Here is a 23,663-nt window from a genome sequence, read left to right as displayed (position 1 = left end):
CCCTGTCCATCACCAACTCCCGGTGTTCACTCAAACTCATGTCCATTGAGTCAGTGATGCCATCCAACCATCTCATGCTCTGTTGTCCCCTTCTCCTCCTGCCCCCAATCCCTCCCAGCATCAGGGTCTTTTCCAGTGAGTCAACTCTTTGCATCAGGTGGCCAAAGTATTGGAGTTTCAGCTTTAGTATTAGTCCTTCCAATGAACACCCAGGACTGATCTCCTTTAGGATGGACTGGTTGGATCTCCTTGCAGTCCAAGGGACTCTCAAGAGTCTTCTCCAACACCACAGCTCAAAAGCATCATTTCTTTGGTGCTCAGCTTTTTTCACAGTCCAACTCTCACATCCATACATGTCCACTGGAAAAACCATAGCCTTGACTAGATGGACCTTTGTTGACAAAGTAATATCTCTGCTTTTTAATATGCTATCTAGGTTGGTCATAACTTTCCTTCCAAGGAGTAAGCATCTTTTAATTTCATGGCTGCAGTCACCATCTGCAGTGATTTTGGAGCCCCAAAAAATAAAGTTTGATACGGTTTCCACTGTTTCCCCATCTACTTCCCATGAAGTGACGGGACCAGATGCCATGATCTTCGTTTTCTGAATGTTGAGCTTTAAGCCAACTTTTTCACTCTCCTCTTTCACTTTCATCAAGAGGCTTTTTAGTTCTTCTTCACTTTCTGCCATAAGGGTGGTGTCATCTGCATATCTGAGGTTATTGATATTTCTCCGGGCAATCTTGATTCCAGCTTGTGCTTCTTCGAGCCCAGTGTTTCTCATGATGTACTCTGCATATAAGATAAATAAGCACGGTGACAATATACAGCCTTGATGTACTCCTTTTCCTAGTTGGAACCAGTCTGTTGTTCCATGTCCAATTCTAACTGTTGCTTCTTGACCTGCATGTAGGTTTCTCAAGAGGCAGGTCAAGTGGTCTGGTATTCCCATCTCTTTCAGAATTTTCCACAGTTTCTTGTGATCCACACAGTCAAAGGCTTTGGCATAGTCAATAAAGCAGAAATAGATGTTTTTCTGGAACTCTCTTGCTTTTTCCATGATCCAGCAGATGTTGGCAATTTGACCTCTGCTTCCTCTGCCTTTTCTAACATCAGCTTGAACATCTGGAAGTTCATGATTCATGTATTGCTGAAGCCTGGCTTGGAGAATTTTGAGCATTACTTTACTAGCATGTGAGATGAGTGCAATTGTGTGGTAGTCTGAGCAGTCTTTGGCATTGCCTTTCTTTGGGATTGGAATGAAAACTGACCTTTTCCAATCCTGTGGCCACTGCTGAGTTTTCCCAATTTGCTGGCATATTGAGTGCAGCACTTTCACAGCATCATCTTCCAGGATTTGAAATAGCTCCACTGGAATTCCATCACCTCCACTAGCTTTGTTTGTAGTGATGCTTTCTAAGGCCCACTTGACTTCACATTCCAGGATGTCTGGCTCTAGGCCAGTGATCACACTATCATGATTATCTTGGTCGTGAAGATCTTTTTTGTACAGTTCTTCTGTGTATTCTTGCCATCTCTTCTTAATATCTTCTGATTCTATTAGGTCCATACCATTTCTGTCTTTATCGAGCCCATCTTTGCATGAAATGTTCCCTTGGCTCATTAGGTCACACTAATAAAAATGCAAAAGAAGAAGCAATTTTAATAATCTAATTTGTGTTGCCATTTGGGTCATTTCCAAGGCTTTTAGCACGCTGGACAGACTACTTCTTGGTTTTTTTGATTTTTAAAAATTGCTGTTGTTTATATAGTTGTTTATCAGAAGGCTGTTTGTTTATCTTAGAGGCTGAAAGCAAGAACTAATCCAGAGCAAATGTAACCCAGGCTACTGCTTTTGGCTCTTTTAGAAGAAAGTTACACTCATTCTCCTCACTGGGACTGTTACCTGTGATTTTTCACCCTGGAGATGGCTTTGCAGACCTCAAGCAGACCAGCTGATAAGTATGAGCCCAATCCTACTCATTAGGCATCAAAATGAGATGACAACAAGGCACATAAGATTTGGGGAGAATATCAGATGGAAAATTATCTAATTAGGCTTTATAGGAGAATCAATATGATAGAATTAAAGATAGAGATTTTAAAAATTAGCCCATAGAATTCTGTTTGCATTCTCCTCTAAAGAAACTTTTCTCTATGTGAAAGTTTGCGGTTGCAAGTCATGTGCTTCACTGGGATTTGTGGCCTCCAGAGGAGAGGAATTCGATCTGGGGCCAGAGACAAGGCTTGACTGCTCAGAGCTTTTGTATAGCAAACTTTATTAAAGTGTAGTAGAGATGGGGAAAGATTCTGACATAGACATCAGAAGAGGACAGAAAGAATGCCTGCTTGCTAGTTTTTAGCAAGATGTTTTATGTCTGTTAGCGAGCTGCTAATCAGATAAAAGAGACACCTCAAGCCTGAGGGTGTTTCACGAGTCTACTCTCCCACAGTATGCATTTTTGAGATATGATGGTACAAGGTGTGTCATCTCTGGCCATAAAATATTTGACATGAATTCTGGTTTGTTGAGCCATCATGAGCCCAAGGTTTGAGAAAAGGAAAAAAGTTAGTCTTAGGCAGAATCTGATTTGAAGAAAGGCAGATTCCAAAGCAAATACATAGTTTCATTAACAAAGCTTAAGGAAAGCATTTCCATAAGAAAAACGCATTGGTTAGCTCAAGGTTTGAGAAAAGTTAAGTTCAGGTGGAATCAGGTATAGTCAATAGAAATGGGAAAAAATTCTGCACTTGCAGTTTATTTCCTCCTGCTGCTTTGGGGTCTCTGGCCTCCCTATCGAGGCTGTTAACACTCTCATATGGAACCACAGGAAATAAGACCCACTTACCTTTGCAGCCTGAAGATGAATTCATTGGTCCTCAAAGGCAGAAAAATACCATCACATGCTGGCAACCATTAAATCTCTCCCCTTGATTAGAATCTCTCTGCTTCTTTGGAAAAATTTTGGGGTGACTTCACGGGTGATCTAGCAAAGCTGGTAATTAAGTGGATCACAAACAGCAGGAATGACTGCTTGCGGAACTCTACTGCAGCTTGCTTAAATGAACTATCTGCAGGTGTCCTGTAAGACATAGTGATGGCACAAAACTTAGGCAATTCATAAAAGGGAAGAAATATGGGCAGTGTTTTGAGGCAGTGTTATTAAATTTTCAAGTGCACAGAAATGCAGGAAGGTTTCCATGCAGATGATGTGGGTCTCATTAGTGTGGAATTGAAATCATAGTTAATCTGCTGACCTTCCACAAGGGTAAATGTGCTGACTACCCTTCTAACTCACAAGAAATGCACAAGAGGTTTAAGTCTCATGATAGCTGTCTTGCAAATTTCACTCGCCTCTTTGTAATTAATCAAGTTGTAATGCTTCAGATCAGATCAGTCGCTCAGTCGTGTCCGACTCTCTGCGACCCCATGAATCGCAGCATGCCAGGCTTCCCTGTCCATCACCAACTTCTGGAGTTCACTCAGACTCACATCCATCGAGTCAGTGATACCATCCAGCCATCTCATCCTCTGTTGTCCCCTTCTCCTCTTGCCCCCAACTCCTCCCAGCATCAGAGTCTTTTCCAATGAGTCAACTCTTTGCATGAGGTGGCCAAAGTACTGGAGTTTCAGCTTTAGCATCATTCTTTCCAAAGAAATCCCAGGGCTGATCTTCAGAATGGACTGGTTGGATCTCCTTGCAGTCCAAGGGACTCTCAAGAGTCTTCTCCAACACCACAGTTCAAAAGTATCAATTCTTCGGCACTCAGCCTTCTTCACAGTCCAACTCTCACATCCATACATGACCACAGGAAAAACCATAGCCTTGACTAGACCGACCTTTGTTGACAAAGTAATGTCTCTGCTTTTGAATATGCTATCTAGGTTGGTCATAGCTTTCCTTCCAAGGAGTAAGCGTCTTTTAATTTCATGGCTGCAGTCACCATCTGCAGTGACTTTGGAGCCCCGCAAAATAAAGTCTGACACTGTTTCCACTGTTTCCCCATCTATTTCCCATGAAGTGATGGGACTGGATGCCATGATCTTCATTTTCTGAATGTTGAGCTTTAAGCCAACTTTCTCACTCTCCACTTTCACTTTCATCAAGAGCCTTTTTAGTTCCTCTTCACTTTCTGCCATAAGGCTGGTGTCATCTGCATATCTGAGGTTATTAATATTTCTCCCGGCAATCATAGAAGTTAAATAAGCAGGGTGACAATATACGGCCTTGACGAACTCCTTTTCCTATTTCGAGCCAGTCTGTTGTTCCATGTCCAATTCTAATTGTTGCTTCCTGACCTGTATACAAATTTCTCAAGAGGCAGATCAGGTGGTCTGGTATTCCCATCTCTTTCAGAATTTTCCACAGTTTATTGTGATCCACACAGTCAAAGGCTTTGGCATAGTCCATAAAGCAGAAATAGATGCTTTTCTGGAACTCTCTTGCTTTTTCCATGATCCAGCGGATGTTGGCAATTTGATCTCTGGTTCCTCTGCCTTTTCTAAAACCAGCTTGAACATCAGGAAGTTCACAGTTCACATATTGCTGAAGCCTGGCTTGGAGAATTTTGAGCATTACTTTACTAGCGTGTGAGATGAGTGCAATTGTGCGGTAGTTTGAGCATTCTTTGGCATTGCCTTTCTCTGGGATTGTAATGCTTAATTTGCTGCAAATTATTTTGCTTTTGAGTTTTCTCCCAGTATAGGCTTTCTCAAGGCAGGAAGTTGCTCTCCATGAAATCCCAGTTCCAATCAGCCCTCACAAGGGAAAAGGATGCACTAGAAAAACTTGGGAAGCAAACATACCCCTAGTGAACTAGTGAGTGTGGTAGCTAGTTGGATTCTTTTGTTGTCAAACTTCGTATTTCTCTTCTTAATTCCTCATAGAATTCTTTCATATTTCCCTTCTTAGCTTCTCATAGACTTTCTTCATATTTCCCTTTTTAATTCCCCTTGGGTATCTCTAGTCCCTCAGACCCTTTTCATATTTTATTTTGTATCCATCTCTCAAAGCATAAATATTTGCTATAGATATATTAGCAGCAGTATACCCAAAGGTAAGGCATGGAGCAATCTCAAAAATTTCTCCTTTGCATTCTGCATACCCCAAACTATTGTACCTAAATCTGTTACCCATCATATTAGGGACCCTTCTTAGGGGACCAGATTTCTTTGTGTGTGTTGCACTAGTGAGTAGAGAAGGGGAGATTTAATTACCCTTCCCCTAGAGGACAGTTCTGGTTGCTACCTGCCTTGGTATCATAAATGGTTATGAAAAATAAAGATGCACTGGGAAATGCCACTCATTCTATAACCATCTTGCTATGCATAAAGAAGATTAGGGTCTCTGAGAAAATGCATTTGAGAAATCTGTTTAACTTTGTTTAATCCAGGTTATCAGGAAGCTATTGCCACAATAGTGCTGCATAACAAATAACCCCCAAAACTCTGTCTTACAGAAAGCAGTTATTCTGACACTCACAAGTCTGCAGGTTGACAAAAACTTGGTTAGTAAATCTGGGCTTTGGTTTGGTCTGCAGGTTGACAATAACCTTGGTCAGTAAAAGACTAGGCTCAGTTGGGCATCTCTGCTTCAGGCTGAAGATTGACTGATGTGGCTCTGGGCTCAGGCCACCTCTAGAATACCCACACTGGGTCCCAGACCAAAGGAGCAGCAGCTTCCCAGGGGACACTCTTGCACAAGCTTACTTCAAGCTTCTGTTCACATTAGATCAGCTAATATCATATTGGCCAAAGCAAGACACATGGCCAAACCCTAGTCAAGGGGCACCAACTATAAGGCTACAGCTTGAGCATGGATGTCTAATTCTACTACTTCCAACACTCCATTAGCTTTCTGGAGTTTCTTCCATCCCACTCTCACCCCACCAGCATTTCAAGTATCATCCCAGAAGTTTCCAACTTTGTTTTGAGCACAGGACTCTTTTCTGACTCTTATCTACCAAAATTAATTCCATGGAAGACAACTTCATGCTAGTCTATATGCAGTTAATTAGATGCATGCCACAGAACTTGGCTTGATATTCAAGCACAGTGCACAAGAGAAAAAGAGGAGAGGTTCTCAGAGACCCTGTGGTTTCTAAATACACGTATCCTGTATCTATGCAACATTATCAAGAATCTGAAACTGCAAGACTATCCTCACACAGAATTTGAAATTTTTTCAAAACTTTTCAAAGAAATGACACAGAAACTGTTTGCAAATCATGTAACCTCCTTTTGGGTTTGCAAAGCCAATTATTTTACTCTTGTGTCTATGGTCAAGTGATCAGTGCTGACTCTTTGGAGTAGGTTTACTTCAGTAATTGTCTAGCTCTCCTCCTCAGCAGCAAAAGTCTCAGGAATCTGGCCCAGAGTCTGAACTGGGCTGTGAGAAGGCAATGTCAGCTTCTTTATTATCTGCTTTATTTTTTGTTTCAGGAAGATCTAAGGGATATAGCATCTGAGGAAAAACTGCATTGAGGAGCAAGTAGACAATACATGGTATGAACTGCATTAGAAAGGCAGAAAATAAGGACGGAATACAAAAAGAGATATCTGGGGCACAGCAGTTGGGTTTAGGACAGGGGCATAGAGGCACTGCAGAGAGAGTCCTGTAGATTCTGGCCCTTGGCCTTGCTGGTGAGTAAAAGAGCATCTGGCTCAGTTTGGACCTTCTATGGTGCACCCGGTGGAGCCTGGGGACACTGCAAATTAGATTTATCAACTATTTCATATTTAATATGAAGGGTTTGTTTTAGATTAGAAAAGTCTAAACCATGGTCAAGAGAACACAGTTTTGTGGTTTGCTTATGGATATTACATGAAACAGAGTTCCATGGACAACCGTGTTTTAGAAATCCATTAGATAAGGTCAGAGGGATTTCTCAACAGGACTTGGCAGCACCTTTATAGTCATAATGTTTATTGGAAGTCCCCAATAAGAATATGTCATTTCATGTTGTTAGTCACTAAGTAATTAAGTATATTGTTTAGTCCGTAAGTTTTATCTGACTCTTGCAACCCCATGGACCTGCCAGGCTGCTCTGTCCATGGGATGTCCCAGACAAGAATACTGGAGTGGGTTGCCATTTACTTCTCCAGGGGATCTTCCCAATTCAAGATTGAACCTTCATTGCAGGTGAATTCTTTACCAGTGAGCCACCTGGGAAGCCCCCATATGGTTCATAGCATTTGGCAAACTGGTTGATGAAGCCCACCTTTTTAGAGCACTTCGGCAAAACTCATTTTATGAAGCATGAATATAGTGACAAAAATCAAGTAAATCTGCTTTTTACTTACAAACTGTATAGCAACAGAGTAAGGTTATAAAAGAAAAATTCAAGTATAACAAATTATAGTGTCACCCACTTAACTGCTTTACTCATCTCATCTTTTGTGATGTTCTTTTCTTTTTTAAAAATCTATAAGAATTAAGATTTTAATTTGATTAAATAGCTTTCTCTTATGCATTTTCTTATACTGAACTCTCCATATCAGAAACATCTATTTCCCTTGAGAAGTTTAGAGATTATTGCATACCTGTGCTTCTCAAACCTTAATGTGCATGTAAGTTACCTGAGAATATTGTTAAAAATGCAGAATCTTAGCTATTAGGTCTGAGTTGGGTGTGCATTTTAATAAGCTTCCAGTGATGCTGCTGCAGGTCCATCAGTTCAGTCACTCAGTCATGTCTGACTCTTTGCGACATCATGGACTGCAGCATTCCAGGCTTCTCTGTCCATCACCCACTCCCAGAGCAGGTCCATGGACCACAGCATTCTCTCTACCACAAGGAGATAACTCTGCAAGTCTGATGGCTCACCACAGGGCTTGCTACCCTTAAGTAGAAAGAAGATAAAGCATAGAAGAAGCAGGAAGCCCAAAGTTCTCCCTTTCCAATCTCAGGCATGATGGAAATGAGCCAAGAGATTAGATGGGTCCCAAGATGAGCAGCTGGAGTTTGTGCCCTATGGACAGATACTCCAGTATGAAGACAACAGCAAGAAGGAGGAGAAGCTGAGCCCTGCCCAGATAAGAGACCATGTGTTTCTCATTCTCGAGGTCAAGGAGACTTTCCCAACTGTACATGCATAGAAAAGCTCCTTGGAGGTTTTCCAAAAAGGAAGAAAGGGAGTGAAGTCAATTTACCCATAAGCCCCTTAGCTAGAATCCATTTTGGTTCAGAGATGCATATGCACACATGGGAGGACCCTAAAACAAAGCAAACACAGACTCAGAACTGGCAAAGCAAGATGATTGACCAAAGGAAACCTACAAAATATGCCCTACATAAGTGATTTAAACCAACAGGTGAGTGCAACTCTTTCTCCGAATTTGCCTGTGTGTATCTATTCACACATACTCTTTTTCCTCCTAAGAAACACTTTACTTTCTTCACTACATTCTGTTTCTTTGTGGAAATTCATTTCCACAAAGCTGATGATCCAGGGCCTTGTCACTGGCCACTGGTCCCTGGCAGGCTAGTGGCTAGGATTCGCACTCTCGCTGCTGTGACCCGACATCAGCCTCTGCCTGGGAAATGAAATCTTACTTCAGGCCATGGCACGTTAAAGCCACCTGAGATCAGAAGGAACAGAGGAGACAGTGGAAGATGGGCTGTACCTCAGCCTATCCTAATTAGACCTGAGTCCCAGAGAACAGAGGTCCAAGGAAGAAGTTAAGGTTTCCAATGCTAGCATGAAAATACCCTAATATAGACCCCCTGACTCAAGCAAAATTTCATGATAAGAAATGATTCCACAGAGGAAAAGTTCTCAGTTAACTTTCCAAGGCTGCCTTCTGGTCCCATAGGTGGTACCCAAAGTTCCTCAAAGCCCCTGAGAGTCAGTCTGGGGAGTTTCATGGAGTCAATCACAATAGGGCGTCTCAGTCAGACTTCTAGGGTACCCACAGCACAGTAAGAACCAGGCCAAGGGCTAAGTTTACAGGTAAAATGAGAAGGGCCAGACCACTGGGCCACACTGGACAACAGCTAAAACCAATTCTGAGTCTGGATCAAGCTGCAGAGAGGAATCCCAATTCAAGATAGTCTCTCTCCAAGATGGCACTAGAGTTAAGCTGATACCCACACTGGGCTGTTGGGTGTTTTGGTCAGCTTAGGAGGGTTAGCTTTACAGCTGGGCTTAAGTTCATTTCCTCCAGCCCTACCTTGGTCTCTTGGGAGCTGTCCAAGACCTAGTCCTCAGAGAAGTTTATAAGTTTGCATCAGTCCAGGCTTGTGACTCCCTCATAGCAGGTTGCTTATTCCATACAGCATGACCTGGAATATTCTGGAAGTTCAGCTTTTGTATGTAAAATGGTTTCCAATTTGCCCTGAACTGAGAAATTAGAGGTGGGAAAGAGTAAGAAATATACAGCTGGGGCTATGCAGCTCAGCTGTTAAAGAATCCGCCTGCAATGCAGGACACCTCAGTTCGATACCTGGGTCAGGAAGTTCCCCTGGAGAAGGGATAGGATACCCACTCCAGTATTCTTCGGCTTCCCTGGTGACTCAGGTGCTAAAGAATCCACCTGCAATGCGGGAGACCTGAGTTCAAACCTTGGAGGAGGTCACAGCAACCCACTCCAGTATTCTTGCCTGGAGAATCCCCATGGACAGAGGGGCCTGGTAAACTACAGTCCATAGGGTCACAAAGAGTCGGACATGCCTGAGCGACTAAGAACACAGCACAGACCATTGGGGTTTCGTAGCAGATATTGACTGAATGCCCCTCTGATGATGTCAGTTGATATCTGAGGTCAGGAGCAGCCCAGATCAGCCTCTACCACAGAAAGCAGAACAGAGCCAGAAAATAAGAATCCCATGCCTTATATCCAGACAAAACTCTAATTAAAAAGATACATGTATACTTATGTTCATTGCAGCACTATTAACAATAGCCCAGACATGAAAACAATCCAAATGTCCATCGACATATGAATGGTTAAAGGAATTGTGGTATATATATACAATGGGATGCTATTTGGCCTTAAAAAAAAAGAATGGAATAATGCCATTTGTAGCAACAACCTAGAAATTATCATACTAAGTGAAGTAACCCATACAGAAAAAGAAAAATATCATGATATTGCTCATATGTGGAATCTTTTACAAAAGGTACAAGTGAACTTATATTCAAAACAGAAATAAACCCACAGGCATAGAAATCAAACTTATGGCTGCCAAAAGGGAAAGAGGAGGAGGGATAAATGAGAAGTTTGGGATTAACATAAACATACTATTATATATAAAATAGATAACTAACAAGGACCTACTGTATAGCACAGGAAACTCTACTCAATATTCTATAATAGACTATAAGGGAAGAGAATAAAAAAAATAAGGCATCCTTCCCGGTATGTGGAACTTCCAACAAATGACCCCAACTTTAGCTCTTTTCTTCAAATAATCTTTTATTAATGGCTTGACATCCTACTGCTACTGCTGCTGCTGCTGCTAAGTTGCTTCAGTCGTGTCCGACTCTGTGCGACACTATAGACGGCAGCCCATCAGGCTCCCCCATCCCTGGGATTCTCCAGGCAAGAACACTGGAGTGGGTTGCCATTTCCTTCTCCAATGCATGAAAGTGAAAAGTGAAAGTGAAGTCGCTCAGTCGTGTCCAACTCTTCGCGACCCCATGGACTGCAGCCTACCAGGCTCCTCCATCCATGGGATTTTCCAGACAAGGGATGCCCTAAAGGGAAATGCTTTCTTGAAAGAATGCTTATCCTGACACTGGACATTAAATAATTAAATAATACTGTCTCTGAACTCCTTTTAAACTTTTACTGTGAGAAGAAATGCAGAGCTTCTGTCCAAGAGCCATCCCAGAATCCTTGGTGCTGCCCAATGAGGACATGCTTTCCCTTGGATCCTGAGTAGGGGGTGATTTGAGCCACCAAAGGGATTCAATAAAAAGGACTTATATGTCCCTTCCAAGCCAACAGCACATGGAGAACACTGATTACTGCAAAATACCTACACACACACACACACACACACACTCCCACAGTGTCCTGATCCTGAAACTATAGCAATGCTCCTTAGCCCTACATGGTTTGGAGAGGAGGATATCTCAGGATCTCTGTAATGTTTCCCTCTATGATGAATGACTTGTCCTTTCCCACTTCACTCCCAACCCCATCCCCATTCCCATTAGAATCTGCCCCAGGGAGCTACTGTCACTGATGGGAAAGTCCTTTATCTTGCAACCTTCTCAGAAGAACAGATAAATAAGAAGTTGTGAAACAATGCTCTACATCAGGGAAACAAGAGTTGCTGTGTCAGCCATTTAAATATAGGCTACTCCTTTCTAGAATGTGTTGAAGAGACATAAGTCCCCTATAAAAATTAACTGAAAAGGAGAGAGTGTTTTAAATACGTGTATATGCAAAGATATAAAGACCTATAATAATAAAAAGCAAGTCACTAATATCCCAGTAGAGAGGGGACATACAAAGAAATTCTACCCAACTACTCACATGCTAGTAAAGTAATGCTCAAAATTCTCCAAGCCAGGCTTCAGCAATACGTGAACCGTGAACTTCCAGATGTTCAAGCTGGTTTTAGAAAAGGCAGAGGAACCAGAGATCAAATTGCCAACATCTGCTGGATCATCGAAAAGGCAAGAGTCCCAGAAAAACATCTATTTCTGCTTTATTGATATGCCAAAGCCTTTGACTGTGTGGATCACAAGAAACTGTGGAAAATTCTGAAAGAGATGGGAATACCAGACCACCTGACCTGCCTCTTGAGAAACCTGTATGCAGGTCAAGAAGCAACAGTTAGAACTGGACATGGAACAACAGACTGGTTCCAAATAGGAAAAGGAGTACATCAAGGCTGTATAATTTCACCCTGCTTATTTAACTTCTATGCAGAGTACATCATGAGAAATGCTGGGCTGGAGGAAGTACAAGCTGGAATCAAGATTGCCGGGAAAAATATCAATAACCTCAGATATGCAGATGACACAACCCTTATGGCAGAAAGTGAAGAAGAACTAAAGAGCCTCTTGATGAAAGTGAAAGAGAGAGTGAGAAAGTTGGCTTAAAGCTCAACGTTCCGAAAACTAAGATCGTGGCATCCAGTCCCATCACTTCATGGGAAATAGATGGGGAAACCATGGAAACAGTGGCTGACTTTATTTTGGGGGGATTCAAAATCACTGCAGATGGTGATAGCAGCCATGAAGTTAAAAGACACTTACTCCTTGGAAGGAAAGTTATGACCAACCTAGATAGCATATTAAAAAGCAGAGACATTACTTTGTCAACAAAGGTTGGTCTAGTCAAGGCTATGGTTTTTCCACTGGTCATGTATGGATGTGAGAGTTGGATTGTGAAGAAAGCTGAGCACCAAAGAATTGATGCTTTTGAACTGTGGTGTTGGAAAAGACTCTTGAGAGTCCCTTGGACTGTAAGGAGATCCAACCAGTCCATCCTAAAGAGATCAGTCCTGGGTGTTCATTGGAAGGACTAATGTTGAAGCTGAAACTTCAATACTTTGGCCACCTGATGTGAAGAGCTGACTCATTGGAGAAGACCCTGATGCTGGGAAAGATCGCAGGCAGGAGAAGGGGATGACAGAGGATGAGATGGTTGGATGGCATCACCGACTCAATGGACATGAGTTTGAGTAGGCTCCGGGAGTTGGTGATGGACAGGGAGGCCTGGCGTGCTGCAGTTCATGGGGTTGCAAAGAGTCATACACGACTGAGTGACTGAACTCAACTGAACATTGTAATTATTCTGTAGAATACAGTTGTAAGGGGGAAAACTGCCAGCCTGTTAGTGGATGAAAGATGGACCTCTGTGTCCTTAAATGTGTAAGTGTATAGTTAACTGTGCCTGGTTCTCAGCACAGAATATGAAATTATCAATAAAACCCTTTTTCCCCAACCAGGAATGGAACTCATGTCCTTCACACTGCAAGGCAGATTCTTAACCACTAGACCACAAGGCAAGTTCAATAAAACCTTTTATCATAAAGGTTTATAAAATTCTTGGCATAATCTTCTATATGTACACATGAACTGAGGAGATCCTACCTATTTGTAGAGTCATGGTTGTGGTGCCCCAACTGGGAAAATCAGGAAAATATCCTCCTGAGCAAACTCTGAGCTCCCTCTTTCAGATATATGTGACTTTAATGTTTATTTACTCTTAATGAATGATACACTCTCACTGTTTAAAGAAGCTGGATCCTGTTCCTTCAGAACATAATGAAGACCATCAAATAAAAAAGTTTGACAAAGATCAAACAGCTATTTTTATGCTGCAGCTCACTGCAAGCTCCAGGCACCTGATACACAAGTGGTCTCCTCCAGGCCTGCAAACAGTCTGAAGTTGTCTCCCTTGGCTCACTTTCTAAACTGTGTGTCCATTATGGCTCAGATCAACTTTCACTTCCTTAAAGAAGCCTTCCTTGGCTACTCCAGCCTTCATGGATCTCCCCCTTCATTGAAGTTTCTTGAGAAAGAATTGATTGTATTGCAGTATTTAATCATGTACTGTCCTGTATTCCTTTTTTTTTTTTTTCCCATCTAGGTCATCTTAAAAAAAAAAAAAAAAATTGGAGATCTCACTACCAAATAGGAATGTTCTGGAAGAAGCGATTGGGTTCCAGGTTTTTCTTAATCATCTAGTTAGGAGATGGTCTCCACAAAGAGTCCTTTTGTTTCCTGATCTTATCAAGGCAGTGGCTTCTAAAATGCTGGGAATCACCATAGTTACCTCAGGAGAATCTGGGGCTCCCTGACCATTCTACTGTGACACACCCACCTCTCACCCCACTCCTGATTGCTTGCCTTTCTGACTTCATCTTCTTTCCTCCACACACTAGCCTGGCCTTTGCCTCTTTTCATGAGAAGTAAATGCTTTGCTCAGACTCACTAAGCTTCAGTCCGTCCAGATTGGTTGTGTCCTCGGCAGACTGCTGGAGGAGCCAGTTCGGACTGCTGTCCCATCTTCTACCTTGGCTCATTTGGCCTCTAAGCTCCATTTGGCAGCTCTCTGCTGCCCTCTTCTGGCAGTTTGTAACATGTCAGGTCTTTCAAGGAACTCAGCCAGGTGCCTTAATTCTAAATTTCAGTAAAATTTATAGATAGGCTGCTGCTGCTAAGTCGCTTCAGTCGTGTCCGACTCTGTGCGACCCCAGAGACAGCAGCCCACCAGGCTCCCCGTCCCTGGGATTCTCCAGGCAAGAACACTGGAGTGGGTTGCCATTTCCTTCTCCAATGCATGAAAGTGAAAAGTGAAAGTGAAGTCGCTCAGTCGTGTCCGACTCCTAGCGACCCCACGGACTGCAGCCTACCAGGCTCCTCCACCCATGGGATTTTCCAGGCAAGAGTACTGGAGTGGGGTGCCATTGCCTTCTCCGAGTCTGACTATAAATAATAGTAATTCTCAACTATTAGTTTATGTAAGAACTGCCTGGTGAGCTTATTAGAAATTAAAATTTCTGAATATCACCTCTAGAGACTCTAATTTTCCAGGTAGGGCCCAAAGACCTATATGTTTAACCAGTACCAAATAATTTTAATGCAAATGTCCGTGAGAAATGCTAGGATATGAGTCATCTTCTATTTATTCTACTCCTGATTTAACCAAAACTATGTACTCTGGGGCTTAGAAATAGAGTAGCAGCCCACAAGGACCCAGGGTAAAGACACTCTTCTGTGAATAAGCATCTTTTTATAAGTACAATAATCAGGATTCTCTCTCCTTGTTGTGTGACAATTGCAGTGCCCAAAATATACCTAATACCAGCATCTGATATAAGAGAGAGTGTTGTAGTTTAATAACGCTCTCTATAATAATCACCCTGGACCTGCAGAACTCAGAGACGATAAAAAATGAAGTCAGCAAATATTTTAGCCCCCAGGAGGCAAATAATTGCTATTTAGAGTACACTGTGGCATCCTTCTTTAGGTTTGGAGACATGAACTTGAGAGGTTTTTTTTAAAAAAATTGTTATTTTCTTACTCAAACTGATGCTTACTCATCAGACTAACTGGGCTGCCTCATACTGTGAAAACAAACACCAAAGAGAAAAATATCTCCACCAGCTCCCACAGCAGCTGAAAATGTAATTTCACTGCATTTTAAATGCCTTGCTTGTTAGTTTTTCATGAACCTTACAGTGTATTGGAATCACTTACGCTCTTACTAAAATGCAGATTCTGATTCAGCAAGTCTAGGGTTGATCTTGAGAGTCTGTGTTTTTTAAAAGTTCCTAGGTGATTCTGATGTTACTGGTTCTCAGACCATACAGTGTAGCAAGGCTTTCATTAGGGTTCTGTTTTGGGAGGCAGGTTGTGCTATGCTTAGTTATTCAGTCATGTCTGACTCTTTGCGACCCCGTGGACTGTAGCCCATCAGACTTTTCTGTCTGTGGGATTTCTCAGGCAAGAAAACTGGAGTGGGTTGCCATTTCCTTCTCCAGGGGATCTTCCCAACTCATGGACTGAACCCTAGTTTCCTGCATCAGCAGGTGGATTCTTTACGACTGACCCACCAGGGAAGCCAATCCTGGTATCATCACACAGTAACTGTGAGATTCTGGGCAAGCTGAATTAGGAGCCTAGTTTTATTTACATGTAAAACAGGACAAAGGGTTAGTATGAATTAAAGTGAGAATGCTTGTTAAAACATGATGCATGGAAACTTTCCAATAAATGTTCATCAGCATCACCATGGGACCAAGCAACTTTATTCAACACTCATGGCAGGTTGCAATCACAGCTTTCAGACTGTGTTCACATATATTCAGTTGATGCACCAGGAGAAGGAGAAGGTGATATGTCAGAAGCAAAAGGTTTGAAAACACTATACTGCTGGCTCTGAAACTGGAGGAAGGGGCCATGAACCAAGAAAAGCAGGTCTAGAAGTTAGAAATTCCAAAGAAGCAAATTCTTCCCTAGAGCCTTCAGTGAAGGCACAGCCCTGCAGACAATTAATCTTTAGCACAGTGAAACCAAACCTGGACTTCTGGTCTCCAGAACTGTAAGAGAATAATATTCAATACAAGTTTTTATTGGGCTGACTCATCACTGTATTTTTCCTATTTCATTAGGGCCCCACCAAGATTTTTCCCTTTTCACTCATCCCACTAGAATACAAATTTCCTGAGGACATGATCTTGTCTAACTGTATCTCTAGCAGCTGAAACAGAACTTTTCATAGAGTGCTGCTGCTACTGCTACTAAGTCGCTTCAGTCGCGTCTGACTCTGTGCGACCCCATAGATGGCAGCCCACCAGGCTCCCCCGTCCCTGGGATTCTCCAGGCAAGAACACTGGAGTGGGTTGCCATTTCCTCTCCAAAGCATGAAAGTGAAAAGTGAAAGTGAAGTCGCTCAGTTGTGCCCAACCCTCAGCAACCCCATGGACTGCAGCCTTCCAGGCTCCTCCATCCTTTGGATTTTCCAGGCAAGAGTACTGGAGTGGGTTGCCATTTCCTTCATAGAGTGGGTGCTCAGTAAATACTGGGTTGGCCAAACCATTCACTTTTTTCCCCTAAGATGGCTCTAGTAGCACTTAGTTGTCTTTAACTTCATTCAAAACAATTTTGTTAGGTTGTATTGTGGCAGCTGTGCCAGCACACATTTAAAAAAAAAACAAAAAAATGGTGAATTTTGGGGCAGTCATTTTAAAATTGAAGATGAAAGAAAAAAATCAACATTTTGGTATATTATGCATAATTATTTCAAGAAAGGTAGACACACACACACACACAAGAAAGATTTCTGTAGTGTATGGAGAAAATGCTATGACTGATTGAATGTGTCACAAGTGGTTTGTGAAGTTTTGTGCTGGAGATTTGTAGCTGGATGATGCTCCAGAATTGGGTAGACCAATTGAAGTTGATAGCAATCAGATTAGATATTAATTGAGAGCAATCAATGTTATACTACATGCAAGACAGTCTACATACTCAAGATATCCAAATCAAGCCCTGAAAATCATTTGCACCAGCTTGGTTGCTTGGGTTCCACATAACTTAACTGAAAAAAATCTTCTTGACTGTATTTCTACATGACATTCCCTACCTAAATGTAATGAAAACATTTCATTTTAAAAGCAAATTGTAGAGAAATTGGATGGAGGAATAAGATGGTGGAGGAGTAGGTATAAGTAGAGTACATCTCTCTCCACAGATACATAAGGAATACACCTTCAGGCACAGAAGTGCTTGCAGAACCCCAGCTGACAGAGGGCAGGAGTACCTGACCACTGGAAAAGAATATATAGAACTATGCAAAACTCAATAGGACAAAGGAAGTGGGCGGGCGGGCGGAAATTAAGAGAGTTAGTAGGACTGGACCTGAACTTGGTGGGTGGGGGAACTGAAGCAGGGGTCGAATCCCCACATCGGGGCAATTATTTGGGTCAGAGGAGAAACATTTCAGGCTGAGAGTGAAGCAGCTGATTGGCAACATCCTAAATGGAATGAGAATCACACAGACAGTCCTTGCTGCAGCCATACATACCCCAGACAGGGATGCAGGTCACCTAGAAGGCACAGTGTCTGGGAGCTGTAGGGTAGGGATTGTGGAGCAATCCCAGGGCTAGGTCTGATGTTGACTGTGGGGAGACAGCCAGAAGGGACGTGAGGGAAGAGATTGTGGTGAGAAATGCCTGTGAAGGGAAACCAGGCAGCCATAAAGGAAAGACAATACTGCTGAGTCATGCGTAGGGGCTGGAGCCATCACTGTAGCCTCTCCCACCCCTCAGGCCAGCACAGGCAACTGAGCAATAGAGAGGCTGGCCCTTTAAGTGCCTGATGCATCAAGCAACAGAGAAGGGTCCCAGACAGGGGAGCCCTCTAAGTGCCTGATGTGCCAACAGAGAAGGACCCCAGCCAGGGGAGCACTTTAGTGCCTTATGCACCTAACACCAGAGTAGGACACCAGCCAGGGTGGCCCCTTTATGTGCCTGACATGCTGAGCAACAGAGAAGGACCCCAGACAGAGGAGACCTCCAAGTACCTGAACAAGCAGAGCAATGGAGGACTAGCTAAAGAGGCCTTCTGATCACCAGCTGCCAGAGGCTAGAAAAAGACTCTGATAGGCCCTAGCTCCTGCAGCTGAGGCAGTCCATGTTGCTGCACATTTGGTGCTGCCGGGGTCCTGGTAACCCAAGCAGCTGTGCCACCTTCACAGTCAATCCTCATGGGGGCAGAGCTGCCACAGACTAGAAAAAGGCCTAATACTTCCATATCTCCTATGACAATAGCCACCAGTGCTCCTGCATAGCTGGCATTGCCAGGGTCCCCATGATCCAAGCAACTGCACAACCTCTATGCATGATCCCCACTGGGACAGAGCTGTCAGAGGCTAGAAAAAGTTTTGCACTTGTGCACACAGGGTCACTTTGGTCATATCCAACTCTCTGCAACCCTGTGGACTGTGGCCTGCCAGGTTTCTCTGTCAGGGGAATTCTACAGGCAGGAATGCTGGAGTGGGTTGCCATACCCTTCTTGAGCATAATATTTCCTGCTGCCCTAGCCACTGGCTCTCATAAGTATCTGATGCTGCCAGGGCCTCTGCAACCCAGGCAGCTGTGCCACCTCCACACCCAGCCCTCAGTGGGGCAGACCCAAGTCCTACAGGGCAGCCTCAGTAGCAAACACCTGTGAATGGCCCACATGCAGAGGTGGAGATAAAACCACAAATAAAAATCCAGGGGCAGTGTGGCTAAGAAAGAGGACCCAAAACCTTCCCACCAGCTGTACAAGCTGCAGATTAAATACACACAATCAACTAGGCAGACTCTGTATCTATGGAAAAGACAATGAGAACTCTTACAAAAGAAAACACACTAGTTCTGACAGCTGTGGACATTAGAGGCAGGAACACTCAGGAGTAAGACCAAATCAGAGGTTGAGACCAGCCCACTGTTGGAGGGCACCCTAGGGAGGCAAGGTGGACTGAGACATCCAGGGAGGGAAAGGATGCTGACAGAAGAATCAAGAAAAACATTTATTATTTTGACTTGTTCTGTAGCTGTTTCTGGATTTTTTCCTTTCATTTTTTTCCCTCTCCCGCTTTTTTTCCTCTATTGTTGTAGTTGTCAATTTTATTAGTGCTCTTAAATCCATTTAAGCATTTGAGAATTTTTTAATCACACTTTTTATTTCCTATAAAAGAAGTATATTAAAGAAGTAATATACTTCTGCCTCTATGTTGGGCTTTTTGCGGTTCCGTGGGGTTTAACTTTGTTTTCCCCATTGTTTTTTTCTTTTTTCTCTCTCTTTTGTTTTTGTTAATTTTAACTTAAAATTTTTTTAATGTATTATTATTTTTTCTACATTTGTTCATTTGTTTGTTTTTCCTACTGTTCTTTTCCCGTTGCAGTTAATCTTTTATATATATATATATATATATATATTCTTTATCTACCTCTGTTTAATTTTGCATTTAGATTCTGTCTTTTCTTTCTTTTGCTCACCATATTTGCTAGTTTATTTTTGTTACTGTATTCCCCAGTTAGCACCTTGCTTTAGCTTTGTTTTCCAGTTCATGCTTTAGTTAGTTTTGTTCTTAACTGGTGGATACCATTTTCAGTTTCCTTTGTTCCCTGGGTCAATCTATTTTACTTTATTTATGTATTGGACTGTTTTGATTTTGTTTATGGGTGTATATGTATTTGTGTATATTCCATTATTTTAGTTATTATTTGCCTGATTTTGTAATTATCATTTGTTTTTGTGTATCTGTTTTAATCCCATTTAATTCCATAACAAACTTGTGGAATCTCTGTTCCTGACCAGAGGTCATACCCTGAGCCTTTGGAGTAGGAACACTGACAACAAGATACAAGACTGCCAGAGAACTCCTAACCCTGCTGCTGCTGCTGTGTTGCTTCAGTCATGTCCGACTCTGTGTGACCCCATAGACGGCAGCCCTAGAGAGTATCAAATAGTGAGAACTCACACAAAGGCAACCATGTATACAAGACCAACATCACCCACCTGCCAGTAGCACCTTGTGCAGAATACCTCATCCAAACAGCAAACAAGACAAAAATACAAACCCAATCATCATCAGATGAGGTTACCACTTCACTCAGCCCTGCCAATCAGAGGAAAAATAAAAACTTACCTCCTACCAGAAAACAATCATGAGTCATACCCTACACTAAGCTTACACAAACCACTGTGCCAAACTTACAAGGGCAGAAACCAAAAGGAAGAAAGAATTCAACCTTGTAGCCTGGGAAAAGGAGACCTCAAGCACAATAAGCTTAAAAAAATAAATAAATAAAAGGCAGATAAATACTGCACAAATGAAGGTACAACCTAGAAACACACAAGTCCGAATAAATGAAGAGGAAATAGGCAAACTATCTGAAAAAGAATTCAGTATAATGATAGTAATGATGATCCAAAATCTCAAAAATAGAATGGAGAAAATGCAAGAATCAGTTAACAAAAACCTAGAAGAAATAAAGTATAAACATAGACAAACACAGTTATAAACAAAAACAGTTACTGAAATTAAAAATACTCTAGAAGGAATCAATAGCAGACTCTCTGAGGCAGAAGAATGGATAAGTAAACCTGAAGACAGAATGGTAGAAATGACTTCTAAACAGCAGAATAAAGTAAAAAGAGTGAAAAGAGCTGAGGATAATCTAAGAGACCTCTGGGGCAATGTTAAATGCACCAACATTCGAATTACAGGGGTCCCAGAGAAGAAGAGAAAAAGAAAGAGTATGAGAAAATCTTTGAGGAGATTATAGTTGAAAATTTCCCCAACATGGGAAAGGAAATAATCAATCAAGCCCAAGAAGCACAAAGAGACCCATACAGGATAAACCCAAGGAGACACACACCAATACATATACTAATTAAATTAACAAAGGTTAAACACAAAGAAAGAACATTAAAAGCAGCAAGGGAAAAGCAAAAAGCAACATACAAGGGAAACCCCACATGTTTAATAGCTGATCATTCAGCAGAAACTGCAGGCCAGATGGATCTCATTCAAAATTGATGGAGAAATCAAAAGCTTTACAGATAAGCAAAAGTTAAGAGAATTTAGTACCACCAAACAAGCTTTACAACAAATTAAGGGAGTAGGGATTAAAAGGATTTATATAGTCAGGAAATACAAGAGAAGAAAAATATCTATAAAAACAACAAACAGTCAAGAAAATGGCAATAGGAACATATATATCATTAATTACTTTAAATGTAAATGGATTAAATCCTCCAACCAAAAGACACAGACTGGATGAATGGATACAAAAGCAAGACCCATATATATGCTATCTACAAGAAACCCAAGTCAGACCTAAAGACATATATAGACTTAAAGTGAGAGGATAGGAAAATATATTTCATGCAAATGGAGATCAAAAGAAATATGGAGTAACAATCCTCATATCAGACAAAATAGACCTCAAAATAAAGAATATCACAAGAGATAAGGAAGGACACTACATAATGATCAAGGGATCAATTCAAGAGGAAGACATAACAATTGTAAATATCTCTGCACCCAGCATAGGAGCACCTCAATACATAAGACAAAATACTAAGAGACATAAAAGGAGAAATTGACAGTAATACAGTAATAGTAGGAGATATTAACACCCCACTTACACCAATAAATAGATCATCAAAACGAAATTAATAAGAAAACACAAGCGTTAATGACACATGAGACCAGAGGGATCTCACTGATATCATCAGGACATATGCATCCAAATGCAGAAGAATACATGTTTTTCTCAAATCCACAAGAACATTCTCCAGGATAGACCACATCTTGGGTCACAAATCAAATCTCAGTAAATGTAAGAACATTGAAATCATATCAAGCATCTTTTCTGACCACAACACTATGAGACTAGATATCAATTACAAGAAAAAAAAGCTGTAAAAAAAAAAAAAACACAAACACATGGAGATTAAACAACACGCTTCTAAATAATGAACAGGTTACTGAAGAAATCAAAAGGGAAATTTAAAAAACCCTAGAAATAAATGACAATGAAAACACGACAACTCAAAACCTATAGGATGCAGCAAAAGCAGTTCTAAGACAGAAATTTATAGCAATTCAATTCTACCTCAAGAAACAAGAAAAACATTGAATAGACAACCTAACTTTATACCTAAAACAAATGGAAAAAGAAGAGCAAACACCCCCCCCCAAAAGTTAGCAGGAGGAAAGAAATCACAGAGATGAGACCAGAAATAAGTGAAAAAGAAATAAAGGAAACAGTAGCAAAGATTAATAAAACTAAAAGTTGGTTCTTTGAGAAAATAAACAAAATTGACAAACCTCTAGACAGATGCATCAAGAAAAAAAAAAAGAGAGAGAAGAATCAAATCAACCAAATCAGAAATGAAAAATGAGAGATTACAACAGACAATGCAGAAATACAAAGGATTATAAGGGGCTTTTATGAGCACCTATATGGTAATATAAGTTTCTCAAGAGGCAGGTCAGGTAGTCTGGTATGCCCATCACTTTCAGAATTTTCCACAGTTTATTGTGATCCACACAGTCAAAGGCTTTGGCATAGTCAATAAAGCAGAAATAGATGTTTTTCTGGAACTCTTTTGCTTTTTCCATGATCCAGCAGATGTTGGCAATTTGATCTCTGGTTCCTCTGCCTTTTCTAAAACCAGCTTGAACATCAGGAAGTTCACGGTTCACATATTGCTGAAGCCTGGCTTGGAGAATTTTGAGCATTATTTTACTAGCGTGTGAGATGAGTGCAATTGTGTGGTAGTTTGAGCATTCTTTGGCATTGCCTTCCTTTGGGATTGGAATGAAAACTGACCTTTTCCAGTCCTGTGGCCACTGCTGAGTTTTCCAAATTTGCTGGGATATTGAGTGCAGCACTTTGACAGCATCATCTGCCAGGATTTGAAATAGCTCCACTGGAATTCCATCACCTCCACTAGCTTTGTTCATAATGAGAGTTAGAACTGGACATGGAACAATAGACTGGTTCCAAATAAGAAAAGGAGTACATCAAGGCTGTATATTGTCACCCTCTTTATTTAATTTATATGCAGAGTATATCATGAGAAACACTGGGCTGGAAGAAGCACAAGCTCGAATCAAGACTGCTGGGAGAAATATCAATAACCTCAGATATGCAGATGACACCACCCTTATGGCAGAAAGTGAAGAGGAACTCAAAAGCCTCTTGATGAAAGTGAAAGTGGAGAATGAAAAAGTTGGCTTAAAGCTCAGCATTCAGAAAACTAAGATCATGGCATCTGGTCCCATCACTTCATGGGAAATAGATGGGGAAACAGTGGAAACAGTGTCAGACTTTATTTTGGGGGGCTCCAAATCACGGCAGATGGTGACTGCAGCCATAAAATTAAAAGACGCTTACTCCTTGGAAGGAAAGATATGACCAACCTAGATAGCATATTCAAAAGCAGAGACATTACTTTGCCAACAAAGGTCTGTCTAGTCAAGGCTATGGTTTTTCCAGTGGTCATGTATGGATGTGAGAGTTGGACTGTGAAGAAAGCTGAGCACCAAAGAATTGATGCTTTTGAACTGTGGTGTTGGAGAAGACTCTTGAGAGTCCCTTGGACTGCAAGGAGATCCAACCAGCCCATTCTAAAAGAGATCAGCCCTGGGTGTTCTTTGGAAGGACTGATGCTAAAGCTGAAACTCCAAT

This window comes from Bos javanicus, chromosome 1, assembly GCF_032452875.1.
Source record: "Bos javanicus breed banteng chromosome 1, ARS-OSU_banteng_1.0, whole genome shotgun sequence".
Taxonomy (NCBI): domain Eukaryota; kingdom Metazoa; phylum Chordata; class Mammalia; order Artiodactyla; family Bovidae; genus Bos; species Bos javanicus.
The sequence above is the reverse complement of the archived record's forward strand: the minus strand, read 5'-3'. Positions refer to the sequence as shown.